This window comes from Xiphophorus hellerii, chromosome 3, assembly GCF_003331165.1.
Source record: "Xiphophorus hellerii strain 12219 chromosome 3, Xiphophorus_hellerii-4.1, whole genome shotgun sequence".
In the NCBI taxonomy this organism is placed as follows: domain Eukaryota; kingdom Metazoa; phylum Chordata; class Actinopteri; order Cyprinodontiformes; family Poeciliidae; genus Xiphophorus; species Xiphophorus hellerii.
In genome coordinates this window covers 32,242,853-32,261,858 of record NC_045674.1, presented here as the reverse complement: position 1 = coordinate 32,261,858, position 19,006 = coordinate 32,242,853, and the positions used below count along the sequence as shown (strand labels likewise).

Sequence of the window (19,006 nt, the reverse complement as noted above, 5' to 3'; positions counted from 1 at the left end):
TCCTTGCTTCCATCAGAAACAAATTTACAAACAGGAAATAATTTTCTATTTAAACCTAGTAGGTGTATGGATTATTTTGGGATTAACTGTAGGGAGGACATTATGCTTGCTCAAGGGTGCATCGGTATGGCTGGAATCAACCTCACAACCTTCTGATTGCCAGATGAAGTAATAATGACAGAAAAAGAAGAATTTCATGAATATGTTACACTGCTTAAAGCAGAATGTTTTTTGATCATGTGCAGTTTGTTCAGATCGGATCTCTTTAGCAGAATTTGTTCTGCTCCTTCCTAACTAACTCCTGTAATATTTTCTCAAGGAAAAATCTTAGGAACAGACAGGAGATAACCAATTTCTTTGGTTACCTCCTCAGTCAAGTTTTTCCAGGGCATTCTAATCATGTTGTAGATTAATTTATGTTTTTACAATTTCTCTTATTTGTTCAAAGTTAAGTTTCTATTAACCTGCTTATCACATGCTGTGTGTAGGTCATCACACACTCCACCCCTTTGACAGTACACTGTTTATTATTTTCAGTTATTTTATAAAAATAAGGTGAGCTGAGTGGCCGGTGGATAGATTTATAAATATATTAAAGAGCAAAGTCACAGTGATGATGATACTTGCAGAAGAGAGATAGGATCTCCTGCTGTGAAAGTGGAAATATTATCTGCCAGGCTCAGGATGAAGACTGAGGTATCGGTGTACAGCATAGTGTGGAGACAGATGGGGCCTTTGGGGCAGGTGGGTGTGGGTATGTTGAGATAAAGGTTTGTGGGGGAAGCAGAGATGAGGTGGTGACACCATTTATGATACACACTATTAAGCTGCCAATGAGGCAGCAGATCTCAGGCTTTTGGGATTCTCTCCCCAGCCTCATCTCTTCATTCCACACAGCAGTTACTTTGGCAGCTTTCCCATCACTGTTTCCATCAGAGGAGGTTTTCAGCGTGTAGTACCTAGCAACACACACCTTTGTGTCTGTCCATCTTCTTGAATTGTGTGCTAATGAAGAAAACATAAAACAGCAATGTGCATTGATAAAATGAGCTATATGCTGCTGATCAGTTGCAAGGGACAAATAAAACTTCACTCAATAAAACCGCTGGGTGGTTTTGCTTTTTCACACTCTATACTTAGGGATTATTGTAGATGATAGTAAACATCCCATCTCCTCATCCCCTCTGATTACAGGTAATGGAAGGTAAATAAATCTTTGTCTTGTATCACTTAAATTCAATGGTGCAGTCTTTATTTGTCACAGCAAGATACATATCTTAAAGAAAAGGCTGTCAGAAACCTTTGACTCTGCACAGATAACAATCAGTCAACTTTTAATTGTCAAAGAGGAACATTGTTAACATAAACCACTGACTGAAGAAGCTTTGTTTTCTGATGAAGAGGATACTCAGAGTTCTCTGGAAGGTTTTTCATTTGATGAAGAATCCTCCTCACCCCAAAGGTCTCCAGAGGTTCCAAAACAGTTTCCATTCTGACTGACAGAACAGTCACTGTGTTTACCCCCGCCCACCTCCCCAAGCACCTGGCTCTGATGCTGCTACCCCAGCAAATGATGGCAGATACAAGAGCACTCTCCACAACATATTTATAGAAGATCAGCAACATCTTGGTACAAACACTGAAGGATCTAAGCTTTCTTAAGAAACAAAGTCTGCTCAGTGAGAGGAGGCTTCTACTGATATAGTTGGAAGTCGAATGCAGGAGAAGCAAAGTGACTTAAAGAGCCCTGAGTGACCTTTCCCAGGAAGGCTGAGAAGTGTGATCCCTGAAGTTAGTTCTTATCTATAACTAGAATAGATAGACAGATAGATGGACTATCTTAATAGTCCATATTAAGATTTTTTTTGTCAAAAATTACCAATGCCACATGAGCTCAACCTTGAATTTTAGCCCTGCCCATTGGCGGTGAAGGGTTAATGTCCCGACTTGAATGGAGTAGAAAAAAACTGCCAGAGAAAGTCAGTGCAGAAACAATTCCAACTGCAATGACATTTTGCTGCAAGAACACCCACTATCCCATCACCCTGATGGGATTCTCTCTAGACAGTTTCTATGAATGAGCTGTTATTTGTTTTCTTTCATACATGGACACACACAATGCATTTTTGGCATGTATACAGAATTTGCAATTAGGGAAGATGAGTTTCTTCATTGCCAAATGAAACAACTGAAGCCTGTTTCGTCATTTACATTTATCTTTATTTTCATCTGTTAAGTACATGGGACTGTATTTTCCTGAGTCAGTCTTTTCAGCTCTATTTTCAACACTTTTCTTTTTTCAGACTCCCCCATCTATGTCCTTTGCTGAGCTGGTAATTTTGTAAGCGTAAAATCCCTGATAAAGACAGCTGTAAAAAGCCTCAGCTGCTTCTGGTGAGAGCAGTAGAAAATATGCTTGCGCTGCTGGGTTTAGGCTAAATCTATGTGCTCTAAGCTTCATGTATGGACCAACATATTACATTGTATTTGATAATCCTGCTCTATTACCGATGTTTGTCATTATTATTAGTTTTGTTTTATTTTTAAATTGTACATATTTGTATTTCAGATTTTTTTCTCTCCTTACTTTCTGCTTTTACAAGAAGTGACACTGTTCTATTCTGCAAGAAACATTTTCTTAATCAGGGCTCCTCCACCCCTGAACTCTGTCACTCCCACAGCTTTCTCAATTTGTCACTGTGCACTTTACTTCACTCCCTCCTCAATTTGCATGTGATCAACCCGTTCCAGTAGGTGGGCCCCTCTTTTAAAAGTGACCTCAGTCACATTGACTCTATTCAAATCTACATAAACTCCAAGCATTAACCAAATGGTGTGTCCTTCATTCTTACTTTTATTCAGCATTTGTTCATTTTTATGGACTGTTCATTGGTCTATTTTCTGGAGGGACATCAAGCTAATGCAGTGAAATCTCTCAGCCCTCCTGAGCTTGCCCCTCCTTTCTTCTGTGATCAAAGTTGGTAGATTGTGTGATTAGAGATGACCAGTGTTGGAAAGAAGTGTGCCAATGAACAAATTGCAAAGGTTTGTGGTACAAAAAAACTGCAAGAAAAAATCTTCATATTTCATAAGTATCCCCTTTGCACCTTTCTGAAATTCTGACAATTTATTTGCCTTATTTTAGGATTTCAACCTTTGCCTAATTGGTTTCTGGGATAGTTGAAGCTATCACAGAATTTTCCTTAGTTCACCATTAATATCTTTTATGAGATCCTGTGGTGGAATTTCACTCAACTTTACTGTTAGGGTTGACAGACTCTATCCTTGATGCCAGTTACTAAATTCAAATACTTTATTTACACCGAAGGAAAATTAAATGTTGTTGCAACTCGTGTATTTAAAGTATCTTCAAAGAGTAGTCGTACTCTCACATCAATCTCTGTCACTGAGGCATCAGTATTTGTGAGTGCAGCAGCTGCTTGTGAACATTAGAACAAAGGCACATGTTGGGCAAATGCTTTTCCATAAACAGCAAATTTCCCTTAGTTTTCCCCAAATAATACAATCATTTGAAAACTACACAGCAAATCCAGCAGGTCCAAATTAACTCTGTCAGATTTGATTTCAACACTTTCTGGTGTGGTACCCACGCTTTCTGGTGTGAGTCCACTCCAGAAAGTGTTAATTTTACTCTTTTTGGAGAGTTGGTACCTTAACTCTAATTAAGTGTCAAATATCAAATCTTTTGGAGTTAGTGTTAGATCTTAATATTAACTCTCAGAATATTTTTTTTAACTTCAAAGAGTTATTTGTAATTAAAATTAAATAGGTATTTTATTGTTTTGAACTTTTAAAAATTCTTTGGAAAATAAACATTTAATAAAGAGGCAATGATTTTCTCAAATGCATTTATTTCAAAATGTGCACCATAATTACAAAACATATTACAACGTGGAATAATGTGCATGTTCCACATGTCGCTTTCATTCACATATTGCTTATCAAAAGGTCTGACATATCAGCTGTGCAATACAAAATTGCACAGCAAAAGGAGTTACAAAAAATAAAAAATTACAAAAAGAGTATGCTTAATGCATTTTTTCTTCAATATGCATGAAATTGTTCAAAGTACAAGGTGGGGAAAATAAAGCAAGCAGTTCATGTAATATGATAGAGTAAATGTTCTTTTAACAGGTAGATTGCCGGATATTACAGTACATAACAGACCAACCTGATTGTTAGAATAATTATGTTTTGTTATCATTCTTACATAAGTAGTTATCAGTTTGCTTTTCATTTAAAGGTTTAGTATTAACACCCAAGAGAGGAGGAATTTGTTAAAGTGTGTGAGACATAGCTAACCTTTCTTTAACCCTTAACCCTTTGTAGATGGCCCTCTACGGAGAGAATCCTTAGTCGTAAAATTGTGTTTGTTTATACTCTGTGCCCCCCTACGTAGAGATTCCTTAGTCGTAAAACTGCGTTTGTTTGTGTTAGTTTCTGGGGGCTCCTAATCTTATCAGCACCAGCCCCCTTGCTTTTGTTTTGTGTTAATAAAAAGCAAGCTCTACTGCAGAGTTTCAGAACACATGGTGAACTGTTCGGAGGAGCAGTTCTCTGTGTCTTCTCCTTCTGCAGAAGCTTGGTTGAAAACTCATAAACGTCTGTGGTTCTTTTTATTTAGGTAAACAAAATACCTATCACTGATATTCAGATCCATCACTTCTTACCCAGTTCATGTTTCAGTTGATAAGAGACTGGGCCTCTCTGCACTCCCCCAAAGAGCTGTCCACTCACTAACACAGATTGTCTTCGGGTTTTTGGGCTGTTCGTGAAGTTTGGCCGGGGACATCACCGTACTCCACCACTGCACTGGACAGTCTTCAGTCTCTGAGTACGATATCCAGTGTTGGTCTCTGGATCATAACAAACAAAAAACATAACAATGAAAAATGGAACGAAGGAATACATTTTTACTACAACTCTAACAACAAGCCTCAATTACAGAAATGTGGAGTTTCAGAGATGTTAACACTTTCATAATCATTTTTGGAACTTGAATCTTCGAAGAATCCATGGAGGCTTCGGGAGGGGGAGGTTGATGCTGACGACTGGCGATTCATCCGCAACCATACTGGTACTAATATATAGAAAAAGGCAATAAAGGGATTAAAACATGCAGCAAAATGTAGTATATCAGAAGACACAACAGCTTTCAACATGAAAAAGCCTTTTACAGTTTTTCAAAGGAAAAAAAATGATCAGAAGCGTTGATAAATCTGACCAATATTCATGTAAACATTCAACATCATGAACAAACATATTCCAGATTATTACGGATCTGTTCGTTAGCCAAGAATTTGACTGAATGTTCACCGGCTCGATTTTTTCTCAACATTTATACTCCGCAAACATTCGGCATGCTAAGCTAAATATGCTAACACCGAGCAGAACATGATGTCTATCATACAGCTTTATCTCAACTCAAAATAATAGTTTTATAAACCATCTCAGAAAAAAATAATTTACCAAGCGCAGTGAATAACTCAGACATGTGGTAAGTAAATTGTCCTGAAATGACTTGGCTTCTGTCGCTTCGCTACAGTGGGAACCTGTGATTCTGGGGGCGGAGTCAGTGAATTAATGCCTTTAGTGTTATAGCAGCTGTAGGAGTTCACAGTTAAGAAGTCAAGAGTTACTGATTCCATTTTAACACCTCTAGATTTTATAAGGAAACACTTTGTTTTACACTGGATTTTAACTACTAATAATATACACCCCAGAGTTACATAAACAGAATATGACTCTGTTAGAATAAAATTAACTCTTTTTGCATAAAGTCTACTAACACCAAAACATTTAACACTTTGAATTTGCTGTGTACATTTTTATATTTGACTAGTTTTATGCAAAGTGTTTTATTGACTCATTGAAGCTGTACCCCAGCCACAGTGAGAGTCTAATTCAGCTGGTTAACAATGACTGCCTTTACTTAATGCTGAGGGCCATAAGATCTGTCATCTGAATACCAGCTGAGCGACGGAGCCATGCTGACCTCATTCAGCGTGTGAACCCTTGAATGTCCTCCTCATGTCTGCTTGATGCACTGTCTAGAGGCCCATCTCCACTGCTAGCACATCAACCCTCAAGGCACAAACCCAGTTCCAACAAAAATGAGGACTATGAACTTCAAGCTTACACCCAACAACTCTGTGGACAGTCTGACCACTGATCAACACCAGAGAAGAGCTGTGCCATGATGGCGAAAATGAGAGTCAATTCCAGATAATGATGGTCGGTGAAGGTGAAAAGAAAATCCGTAAAATTAATGACATATGAAGACTTGCTAGAACCTGCTTGTTATATTAGTTGTTTCAAGCCAGGCAATGATGAAAAATATGTATTATTTTCATTTTCATTTGTTTTTTATATCTTTTATTGGTCCCATTGACATGTAGTCCTTTCTACTGAAAGCAATTCGTTTCTTAAACAAATATTAAGCAACAGAATTTTATACATTTTTCTTTAGAATTCATGTTTCTTTTTTATTAGTTTAAAATATCATGTATTCATCATACCTCCTGCATTGGATAATCCTGGTTCATGACTGATTAATAAGTCTGGATGTCATGTTCCGGGGTCTTTTAGCTCCTTTGTGGAGTTTTTGTGCATGCACTCGTTTTTCTCCACCACTAGATGGCGCCTTGTCGGAGGGCGTGGATGACGTCATCCCACACCTGATGCGAGTTTGGCTCATCAGCGAGATGTTCTAGAGGCGCTGACTGCCAGTCCTTCGGCGCCTGAGTGTTAGCCAGTCACGGTACCTCTGAGCCCCTAGAAGCTTGCTTCTGGTTCACCTTGTTGATCTGCTCCTAGTGAACGTTTTCTTTGTTGCTTCTCCTGCCTCCAGGTGTTTCCTCCTGGCTCCTCTACATCCGCTGATCCTGAGCCTACCTGTCCGCCCTCCGACGTACTCCCTTTGCCTCCTGGATCCCCGCTGTCAGACAAGTCGACCACCTGGAACCTCTGAGAACTAAAACCCCGGACTCTGCAGTTACCCTCCCACTTCTCTAACCTGCCGATCACAAGTAAGATCTGCCCCTTCACTCTTAACATTGTCATTTCCTACAAACCTGAACTCATCACCTCCCTCTGCCTCTCTAGTGAACTGTTTGATTCCCTGAACCAGCCTCTCTCCCTGGACCTGACCCGAGCCAACTATTCCTGCCAGCAGTGTTTTCAATAAATTTATCTTTTATTTCACATTGCTCTCCTGTGTGGTGTTCTGCATGTGGGCTTGAAAAACACACCCATCATGACACTGGAAGTGATAAGCTATAGAGGATGCTGCTGTTGATTCTGCGTATTTGCTGTGAGGTGTGTTTTAATGTAGCTTTTGTGTTTTACTTCTTTGTTTTTTGTCTTATTTATCTCTAAGTTTAAGTACATGGCCACTGGCCAGTGTCATGTATTCACACAGTGAGAAACATACCCCTGTTAGGACATTAAACATTCTATTCTATCCTATTTATAAAGCACTTTAAAACGCTTAAAAATAACAACAAACCTAATCAGGGTGTTGAACAGTATTAAAATATTTGTCAATATAAAGCAAATGTAGTAGATTCAATAAATAGTAAATAAAACAGAGTTGAATGTCTTGGAGAAAAATATTTTTTAAATAAAATGTAAAAACAGTAAGAACATACAATGTTAATAATCTCCATTGTTAAGCTGCAACAGAATAAACTCTATCTCCTCTCAATTTACATCTTTGGAACCATCCCTGTTAGGGAACACATGGGTGCTGACTTTCAGACAGATAAAATGGAACTTTATACAGAGACTTAAAAACAAGTATAAGGAATTTAAAATAAATTTGATAATAAAAATGTTTATAAGTCCCAGTTAAAAATGATGTAACTGTATTTTTTAGATGGATGATCAAAGCCTGACTAATGCTGAACAGAAAAAAACATTGCAAAAATCAAGGGGAAAGGTAAAAAAAAAACATGGACTCTTAAGTCTGGATGATGAAATCCAATTTAACTGCATAATTAAGGAGAGTTTTTTTTAGGAAACCAGGAACAAACTGTCATACCAGAGAATCCTTGATTTAAACACTCACTGAAACACTTGTAGCATTTTAAAGAAGGAATTTTAGGGTAACCCAAAAACCAGCCTATTTATAAAGCACTTTGAAAAAAAGTGGCAGATTAGACATATACTGGCTTGTTCAGCAGTGGTTGCAGGGCAGTATGCTTAAGGTTTTTTAAAACATGTTCATGCTAAGAAATTAAGAACCAAGTAAAAGGAAAACTTCTCAGCTCTCTGATAACACCAACTATTTTTCATCACTTCAAAGGAAACCTGCAAACAATCCTTTTTCCACCTCCGTTCAGCTCTCACGCACTTCTACCTAATGGAATGAGTATGTTTATTCATACCCTGCGACAGACTGGCGACCTGTCCAGGGTGTATCCTGCCTCTTGCCCGGAACGTTAGCTGGAGATAGGCACCAGCACCCCTCCCGATCCCACTTAGGACAAGGGTGTTAGACAATGGATGAATGGATGTTTATTCAACCAAGGCTTTGACTTGGACTTCTGTCATCTGGTTCTTGATGGGGCCACCAGGTCCAAAACAGTTCAACAAGCAGAATGAAATTGAAGAATGAGCAACCCAGTATTGGTAGACATGGAGGGCTGTGTGGTCACTTTATAAGAACAGCAGAGAACTGAACAGCAGAGGAGGAGTTAGAACCACAGCAAAGCTGAGCAGGAGCATGGTTCAACAATTTGACATGGAGATGCAAAATCAAACATTAATGGTAAACACTCTGAAAATACAAGTATCACTGATTCCGAATTGAAAACAGATAAACGACAAGATAAGTATCTATCTGTGGACCAAATTTCAAGTGCCTACATTAAATGGATAGGTCTAAGTTTAGGTGGCAGTGTTGAGCCATTTGATGACACTAATTTTAAATATTATTGATATAAATCTTTTTCACTGCAAGCTGAATTTTGTACTAAGTTTTTGACTATTCTTCCAAATAGCCAGTTAAAAGAAAAAGAAATCCTTGAAATACAATGGGTCTACACATTGCTCTCACCACCCTTGCCTATATATGATAATGGTAATTTGCAAATATATAGAAAAATCTTAGATAACATTTCATAATATCCTGATTTTCATACCAACATGGTTAATACAGGAGTCAAATATTTGAATTTATGACCTCTTACTACCTATTTTACGACCTCCACAATATTTTTATCAGCAGCACAAAATCGAGCAGCAGCCTTTTTTAGTGGGAGCGGTGGATTCACAGCATTGACCCATTTAAGACAATGGCCTGTGTAAGACAAAATTTTATCCCATTTTCTGAAAGGTGTAACTGTGACTTTGTCTTGACAAAGAACTCACAGGTGAATATTCCAAACTCATTTCCAGAAGACTTACATTTGTTTTTTTGTGTTTTTAAGAATATAAAAAAAATGCAATGACATTCAAATTTCACAAGAGGATAGTTTATTCCCAATAGAATATTGGTTTGCTACTAATTAGAATAGTACATTGCCATTAATTATTAACACTAAGACAACTAGATAACAAGGTCCAAGGGTACTTCATTGAACAGGTCAAGAAAATGTTTTAAGAAAAAAACGTAGAGAGGGAGATAAGTATGTCAGTTATGCTACCTTGACTTTTACAACCATAGTATGTCGGTGTGATGTGGAATTCGGTGAAGCACAAAAAAATAAATCTCTTCTCGAATCAGCTACTGGTGAATGGTGGGTTCTTGGTTTGATTTTGTTGTAAAAAATGTAGCCTAACTATGCAGTAATAGATGATGAATTACTTATGCTAGTGTGGACCATATAGTCAAAATCTGTGACATATATACAGTATATATAAGTAAATCAACATTCTCTAATTGAATACATAACATGCAATAAAACAGAACACAAAATAGTGCTGTGTGTATTGCTGTGAGCAACATTAATTGCACTCCATTTTACTGTGAGTGTGAAAGTGGGTGGCTCGGTTCTTCAGTGTTGCTGAAGGACATGGTTTCTTACTGCATTTACCTCCCACTTGCTTTCCTGATAGGACTTAAGAAGTCATTTCAGTGCACAATTTATGTTTGATGACTTTATTGATTTTCCATTCCTTTTCTCCTTCTGCCTTTCCTTCCATCCCCGCTTTTTCCTCTACTGCCACCATTTTCTCCTCTACAGCCGACCTTCCATATAGCCTGAAGTGACCCTGCAGTTACCTTCTACTACATCTTTAATCCTCCTCCTCTTTGTGTTGCTGCTGGCTACCATTTTCAAACCGTACAAATTAAAGCACTGGAGATATTTTCTGTCTATAACCATTCATCACAGGATAGTGCCATGTGTAAAATGTGAAGCCTGAGTTTGACTAATGAAAATAGTCTCCACAGTTGAAAAAGCAATGTTCTTGCAACTCCATTGTGTTGAAGCCCTGTAATTAGCTTGTCTTCAAATCTACCAGTTACACTTCATAGATTACAGAGGTTTAGAGTAAGTGAGATTTGAATAAAAAATGCCAGTTTTTAAGTGTAAATTTGAAGTGATCCTAAAAACGTATCAAAAGTTCTCCCTTCTTTTTTTTATAAACCTTTTTAAGGTCTTTTTTAAGATTTGTGGTATTATCCAGTTCAGATTTGATCAGATAAAGTGTGTTTCGGTTCAGTTAAAAAAAAGGCAACCTATACACCATCTCTCTAACAGCTCATCAGTAGAGCAGGTGTTTTAATTAGCTAATCTACCACTGCTGTATTTAAATGGTCCCTTATTAATAAGTGCAAAATATACATCAAACCTGAACATGTAACACTGTAAAGGACTGCATGTTCTTTTCTTTATGTGGGAAATGTTAGTATGTATTTTAGTGTTAAATTCTGACATACTCATGGAGCTGTTGTCAGTCAGTTGCTATGGCAACAGGTCTCTGTGTAGCATAGCCGACACACTACACACTCAGCGTATGTTCTTGTTCTCCTTGAGAGCTAGAAAATAGAATAATACGAGTGGTTTAGAGTTGTTCTTCAATGGATTCTGTGTTATTTTTTCCTGTGATATGCACTGCACTGAACTGGTCATACCTACACGTTTAATTTTGTCAACGGATTTGTTCTACCATGGCAGAGCATGTATGAATGGCAAGTAAAATAATTGTCTCTTTGCCCTCCAGCGATATGTGCATGCACAAATTTTCAGGATGTAAACTATAACATGCTACATTTCGATAGGAAGCAGAGTCTTTAGACTTTAGACATTGGCGTCTTTTTATTTAAAATCAAGTGCGGGCACAAAATGATTTGCAAGAGAGCAGAGAGGTTTGAAAGAGATTTTATCTGAGCAGAGACAAGTTTTGAGTGTGAAGAGAAAAGGTTGAGAAAGCACAGTGAATGTTTGAATGAAAGCAGAAGTTTTGAGTACACATATTACAAGTCTTGAGAAGAATGATATTCTGCTTTCAAATTGAAAATGTGTGCTCTCGAATTATGGCAGAAAAATTCTCCCATGCTGCCCTTGTGTCTTAGAAGAGTACACTGAGGATTTTCACTTACAGTGCTCAAAAATCATTAATGTCTTATTTACCAATCAAACAACTCCATATTTTGGCAACAAACTTTGATTAATGGAAATGGTGTGTATCTCCAAGAAATTCAGATAACATTCCTCAAATGAAACTTTCATCGAAGATGTTAAATTTAATGAATAATGTCAACAAAGCTAGGAAATCTAGCCTAATATGTACACTGTACTTTTTTATGAAGAACAGCAATATCTCAAATGAAACAAGCTGTTATAATGTGGCTTTGCGTCTTTATGTTGAAAATGAGTTTCTCTGATTGTATGTTTAGCCTGGTGCGGCTGCCAAAATGTCCTTCAAGCATCTCAGACATTTGCATCTGAATGTAGAGTACCAGAAGCCAAAAATGTTAAGGTTAGTTAAATTTTCTGGTTTGGAGAACTACAGAAAAAGCTAGAAGTGATGAAAGTGAGTGCATTTGAGAGTGAGTCACCACCCACTGCTGGCTGAAGAGGAAGACGCGAAGAAGTAGACAAGTACCCTGATCCTTAACAGCCATCAGACTACTGAAATATGCTCAGCCTGTTCTATCTGAATTGAAGTAGAGGACACTTTGAACTGCAGTCAGTTAAACCTCAACAACAAGATAAAAGCTGAGTGGTATCCCAGTGTGTACATACAGTAAACAGATGCAACCAGTGTAAAAGCTGTGATTTGGCACATCCAGTGAAGAGAACAAAGTTAAGGAAACCAACCGTATGCATTCATATGGTAATTTTAATAGCAGATGTATGATAAAAAAAGATTTTAGTTTCTGAGAATGCAACCAGGATTTATAAAAAGCCTTTTACATTTACACTGAGATGTTTGGCACAAGTGCTGCAAGAAGTGCTTGCCTTGCAGCAAGAAGACCCTGGTTCAAATCCCTGGAAGGGTCTTTCTGGATGCAGTCTGTATGTTCTCCTAATACATATGTGCTCCCATGATGTGCACGTTAGGTCAACTGGTCACTCTACAACATCATACTGTGAATAGTTTGTCCAGTGTGTCTCTGTGATGGCCCATGATGGACTGATGCGGTAATCACTGCTGGAGTCTTTGCTCTGTGACCCTGTACAGATAATTGAGTATATACAGCGACACAACTTGACCTTCAGTCATATCCTTTTATCCATATTTTGGAGTGACTTTTAAAAGTTGTCATAAAAACACCTCTTGGTCTATAGATTTTGGCTAGTTTCTTGTGTTGGAAATAAACAGACTGTGATGTTTTCTGTTATATCCTTTCTTGTTTTTTAAACTAAGCTTAATTTTTTATGATAGAAACATTTATATTTTTAATGTAATTTATGTCTGAAGCTATTAGTATGTTTTTGGTAAGCTACCATTTTAAACTAGACAAAAAAGGAAGCTTAATTTTTTTATGGTTGCTCAGAAGTTTTGTCATGTTGAAAGCTCCTAAATCAGTTACAAAATGTTATGTTGTTTATCAGCTTGTTTATCAGCTGATGAAGACTAATTGAATCCTTCTTTTTCTTTGTGTATATTTTAAAATATATGCTCAAAATAGAATGTTTTAAAATTCACCTAACACTTACTTTAAGTTATTAATTTCAGTATGTTTTAAATTACATCTCAGTGTATACTTTAGGCTAATAAAGTATGCCTTTTTAGGTGCCTTAATAATTTTTTACTATTTTTGTTTAAATGGCAAAGAATAAAAAAATAATAATCTTTATAGTGGAACTTGATGTAATGTTGTTCAACAAAGTAAATAATGTGTTCATGCCTCAAAATATCAAACATTGACACTTTAGTAACAGAGGTGCTACAACAAAAACAATACTTGTCCTTAACACTATGGATGCATTCAGACCGGATAGTCCGGTAGACTCAGTTGGATTGGGGACTAAAATTGCAACATTTGTTTCATTTTCAGAATTCTAGTTTGCATTCACACTGCACTGTGTCAAACGACTAAAACTAACTGGAAAACCTGTTCCCCCGTTGCCTGTGGGGGAGCTGCACCAAGAACTACTGAAGGAATCGACACAAAACCTCTGAAGAAGGCCAGCGCAACTTTCTTCTTCACAAAAAGTAAACAAAAATGGAGCAATGTCAGATTTCAGCGGTTGTAGGATTTCTTCATTCATATACTGTACATTACTGGTTTGGACATCGCCTGTTAGCCGCTAATGCTAGCGACACTCCTGCAGGCGGTGAGTCTGTCCACTAAACCAGGCTGTTCCAATGCGGGATGAGCAGGAATCACAAAGATGATTCCTTTATTTCTTACCCAATTTCTATAAACATGGCTTAAATTAAAGCTGAGAAAATTGCTGATGTTTGTAAGTATTCTCCCTTGATATAAATCTATAAACAGTTCGGTTTCTATCAAGATGCAAGAGAGGACTAAGCAAATTGCTTCATCCTATTTGATGATTAAATGTTCAAACAAATGAGGCAATTAGTTCAGTTTTTGTCATTTATTAAAGGTTTAACAATTACAGCAGCTGCAGAGCGCCAGGGCAATGGGACAATAAGCTGATAAAAAGTTGTAGAGCAACTTGAGACAATTTATATTCTGCTTTTCCTTGCTTAGTGTTTGCACGCAAACCCGTTGATATGACAACCGACACAACATCTTTGTTAACCCGCAGTGCAGAGTAATACAGTATATTGACCAGAATGTCCTGCGCTGTTGCTAACTACCTGCTTTTGAGACTGTCTCTAGTCAGGTTGCATTCAGACAGGTTTTCTACCATTTTAGAGTCCACTTCAGCCGGACCGAGACCTAGGTTTTTAGGTGGATCAAAGTTTGATTTTTAAGTCTGTTTTGGAATTCAAATTTGCATTCAGACCTCCCCAAAAACTCTGACTTTCTAGACAAACGGATTAGAGTCTGATTCAGGAATCTAATCCTGGGTTGGTTTGAATACACCCTAAATGTAGCAGGTATCTTCAGTTTTACATGGCTCCGAATATGACCTGTTGTTTTCAGTTTTTTAACTAAAACATGGAAGCTGTCTTTACCCAATCCATTTTCAGATATATGATGTAAGAGCTATTATTGAACGCCATTAGCTCCAGTTCACACTCCAGACCGGTAGTGGCGGTATTGCACACTTTCAGTATTTTTGAAAAGCACCATAAAGAGAAGAAAAGCCATGAAGCCATGAAGCCAGAGAAGATAACAGACACTGTTCAAATTCGCCATTTTTCTCGCATAATATTGCCTTAAAAGTAGAGAGGGCCTTGATAATAGTTAGTAGTTTTGGTAAATTCAAAACTACTAACTAGTGACAACCTAGTCCGAATTAGACAACAACACAACAGGACAAGTACTCAGGTATGCTGTATAGCCTCGCTGCAGCAAACAGAAAGGGGCGGAGACAGACCACTGTCAGTCTTATACCTTATTTGGAAATGGGACAATTGCACTCTGGAAGTGAAGGGGGCGCTATTTCCTATATTATCCGCATCCTTCCATTTTTATTTTTCTTTGATATATCTGTGATAATCTGTGATATATCTTCACCTTTAGGAAGGATTTTCACTCTCGTCATGTATTTGAACTTCCCTCTTTTATTTACTTCAGCGCAGCTCACAAGTTTTTAACAAATTCTGTAGCTTTCGGTGTACTTCTAAATCTGCTCCGTAGTCGCATCTGTTCGGGCTTGCTACTGCCTCTAGTGGTGGGGGGTGGTAAAACAACTAATATAATTACATTACTAAATCAGAATACCACAGCGTCTGTATTATTTATTATTAATTCTGGCATTATTGGAACAGTAAAAGATAAATTCCCTCACAAAAGAACACACCTTTTCATTTTCTTAAGGAAGTAGAGCTAATTAAATTAGATACCCTTACAAAAAAATCCCATGGAAATCACATGTGATCACATAATCCACAAAAAAAAATCACGTTTTCACAGGTGATCACATATGATTCCCATTTCCCACTTGTGGGTCACATTTTCGGTTCTCCCATAAGAAATCAAAACAGTTAATTCAAGTGAAAATGTGTTTGTCGTGAGTTTTGCTGTTAACCAATGTAATATGGTCAGTACCGCTTGCAATGGTATTTAGTGTTAAGGAAAAATGATTATTTTAGTACTTAATACAGTTAATTTTACGTATGTGTAAAAAGGGTATCTTTGATACTCTTGTTTTGAACCGGACAGACAGGGGTCAGAATGCAGATCACTAAAGGGGGCCGTTTGCGGCCCGGCTAGAACACAGAGCCATAAATTCGCATTCCTGCAGGCAGTTGGGGGGAGACCTGCTGGAGGCCAGCATCTGCGATGGTGTAAAACTAATGCAAAATAGAAGATTGAAACCCCGTAACATTTAATTTCTAAGTATTAATACCATGTTTACTGAAGATTGTATTATCTCATTTTAAAACTACTAAAGGATGAATGTATTTGAAAATTGTATTATCTGTGACGATATTAGAAGCAAATGGAAATTGTTTGAATGAAAATGTTTTCTTTACTATTAGAAAATGGCTCAGGAAGTATACTTTATTTTGTCCTGTGGATTTTATGTATTATTTTGGCAGAACTCAATCTTTTGGGGGCTGAATGTGCAAAAGCAAAACTGGGGTTTGCAAAGATAACATTTCTTGAAAATTACCAGATGCAAGTCTCTTCGAGAACGTTAGGAGAGATAATGGAGAAGACGTCAGATTCCGAGGGTGTCTGCGAAATCTTATCTTAAGACTCTCGGCGCCGGGGACATCCGTACCTGGTATCCTCCAAGATTAACTGGTCCGCCCTTGTCTCCAGACAGAAACCAGACGCCTTTGGAACTTCGCTGTAAATTAGGAGACTTCTCAAGTTTCCCTTAGTCCCTACGGGAGTTTCTAATTGGTTAAAGAACGGAACGCCTTAATTGAATATATTAAATTGAAGAAACACCCACTTAGTATAAAATTTCATGCAAGCATCAGAAATTCAGAATGCTACCACTGTTTTGCTTTTTGGCATAAAATCTTTCTCCAAAGACGCGTCTTTGCCCCCCTTGTTTTCTTTGTGTTTTTTTTTTTCTATTTTTCCTGTTACAGGTAATGAATATATATATCTCTGTACCTCTGCAGCTTTGTTAATTGATTCATGCGTTATTTTGTGTGGAATTAAACTCTGTGATCTGTGACGTCAACGCGCAGTGTCGTGGTTTCACTTCCTCCAGCCGCAGCCCGCCTGCCAGAGATCCCGGGACTCTAAGGAAGAAGGAGCCAAACTTTTTGTCCAAAGTTAATGTTAAATTATACTTCCTTAATATTAGCTTATACTTATCTGCATACAATTAATCTGTGATTGGATGAGCTGAAATGCCCATCCAATCATGTTTCATTTTACTGACGTCCCAAATTCCTCATTACATATATGTAAATCTCACGCAAGTTTACGTAGAAAAGAAATTGTACCTGAGGCTGCAGCTTTTTTGTGGTAGCAGAACCAAAAAGAAACCAATGTATGTATGTTTTAATTAGGTGGGTTAAAGAAAATAAGGTCAGTGTGGGCAGTGACACATTTGTGAAAACCAAAAAAATGATTTTTGACCCAAAGAGGATTGGCTGGGTGGAATATGGGGTCATTGGGGTCATATGGGGTCATTGGGAAGAAACCACCAAAGGATGGTTGGAAAGCCTTTCCGGCTCAGATCCTCAAAGTAAATGGTAAGAACATATTTTTAGTAATGTGTCCTTTTTCTCACTAAACACAAATGAATGAAATATATCAGTTTTCTCGATTCTTATTCAACACTTACTGTTCTTTTGCTTTTATGTATACATATAACAGAAAGTCTCCAGGTCATTCGGGATGCTGAGAAACGCTGGATAAAAAACAAAAAATCAGCAATTTTTTGTTTTATTCAAAGGTATATATATATACCTTTATATATATAAAGGTATATATATATATACCTTTATATATTCGGAATTTATATACCGAATATATAAATTCAAAGGTATATATATATATATATATATACTGTATATATATGTTTTATGTTCGAAGATCATTGTTCACAGACTGACTGGTTAGTTCCCTCAGCTCTTAGTAGAGATGACTTAATGACTTAACGCTAGCTTAGCTGAAACAGGTGCTCGTGCTGCTGTTGAGCGACCGTTAACTCAGCAACAGCTCGAGCTCGGTTTTTATTTCTCTAAAGGGAGGGGGGGGAGAGATTTCAACCACCAGACTCTCTCCCACGGTTTGAGCCCTTCTCTATTGAGTCTTCAAATCCCAGTGTTGAGGCATGTCTAAAGGTACATCTAGTTCGTCTAGAACTTGAGGCTAAAGAACGTGAAAGGAAGGATGAATTTGAGTTCCAGCTTAAATGCCGAAGACTTGAAGCTGAAACTGCCATCAAAATGCATCAGCTGGAGCTGCAGTCTCATAAACTGACCACTGTTGTCACTACAGATTCTGGTGGAGATGAAGACGATCTCAGTATTTCCCCAGATAAACCTTCCTCTTCTCCAGCACCTTCCACGTTTGACATCAGCAAAAATATTGTCCTGGTCCCACCATTCCGGGAGACGGAGGTGGAGGCATATTTTAATGCGTTTGAACGTATTGCTGTTGCCCTTCACTGGCCCACACAAGTCTGGTCCCTTTTGTTGCAATGCAAACTGATTGGTAAGGCACAGGAAGTATGTGCAGTGCTCACAATTGAAGACAGTCTTATGTATGACAAAGTTAGAGCTGCCATACTCAGGGCATATGAGCTAGTGCCTGAAGCATACAGGCAGCGGTTCAGAGCCTTAAGAAAATCCACTGCACAAACATTTGTTGAATTTGAAAGGGAAAAAGGACTGTTATTTGACAGATGGTGCCAGGCAACTAAAACTACTGACTTTACTTCACTACGTGAGTTGATATTGTTGGAGTAGTACAAAAACTGCCTTCCAGATCGTACAGTTTTGTACCTGAATGAGCAAAAAGCTTCCACCTTACAAGAGGCAGCTGTACTGGCTGACAAATTTTGACAGTTTGACATTTGACATTACATGAAGTTAAATGTACTGTAATCAGATTATTTCATACCTAATGCTCAAGTAATCTTTGAATTTGTCTTTATACACGCAGTCAGGAGAAATTGTAATAAAACGTAAACATTTTAAAAAGACGCGGGTTGATAGCAGCTCACTTGCGGCTGCATAGCAACCATCTCTAGGCAACCGTGACAACAGGGTCAGTTCGTGTGGCTTAGGGGGGTCCTATTTAGGTCCCGAAACGACAATTTAGCTGACCTTAATATTTCCGGTGGTTTTTTTTTTGGTTATTATTATTATTACACTTATTGTTGAGATGTACAGTATGTGATAGGTGTGTCTATCAGACATTTATAGCAATACGGAATAAATCGCGTCCCGTATTGGTTCAATACGGGGCGAAGACAACAACAACCATCTGTCATTTTAGGCTAGCTTAAGCTAACCTGAATATTTACAACTC

The 19,006-nt window shown here is 37.8% G+C and overlaps 1 long non-coding RNA gene across 1 annotated transcript; it reads left to right on the top strand.

The window, feature by feature from the left end:
• The first annotated feature begins 6,719 nt into the window (after window positions 1-6,719).
• Window positions 6,720-7,261, top strand: LOC116717469 (uncharacterized). Its single transcript, XR_004338743.1, has 3 exons — window positions 6,720-6,781; window positions 6,872-7,049; window positions 7,126-7,261. It is a non-coding gene; the product is annotated as an uncharacterized LOC116717469 (long non-coding RNA).
• The last annotated feature ends 11,745 nt before the right edge of the window (window positions 7,262-19,006 follow it).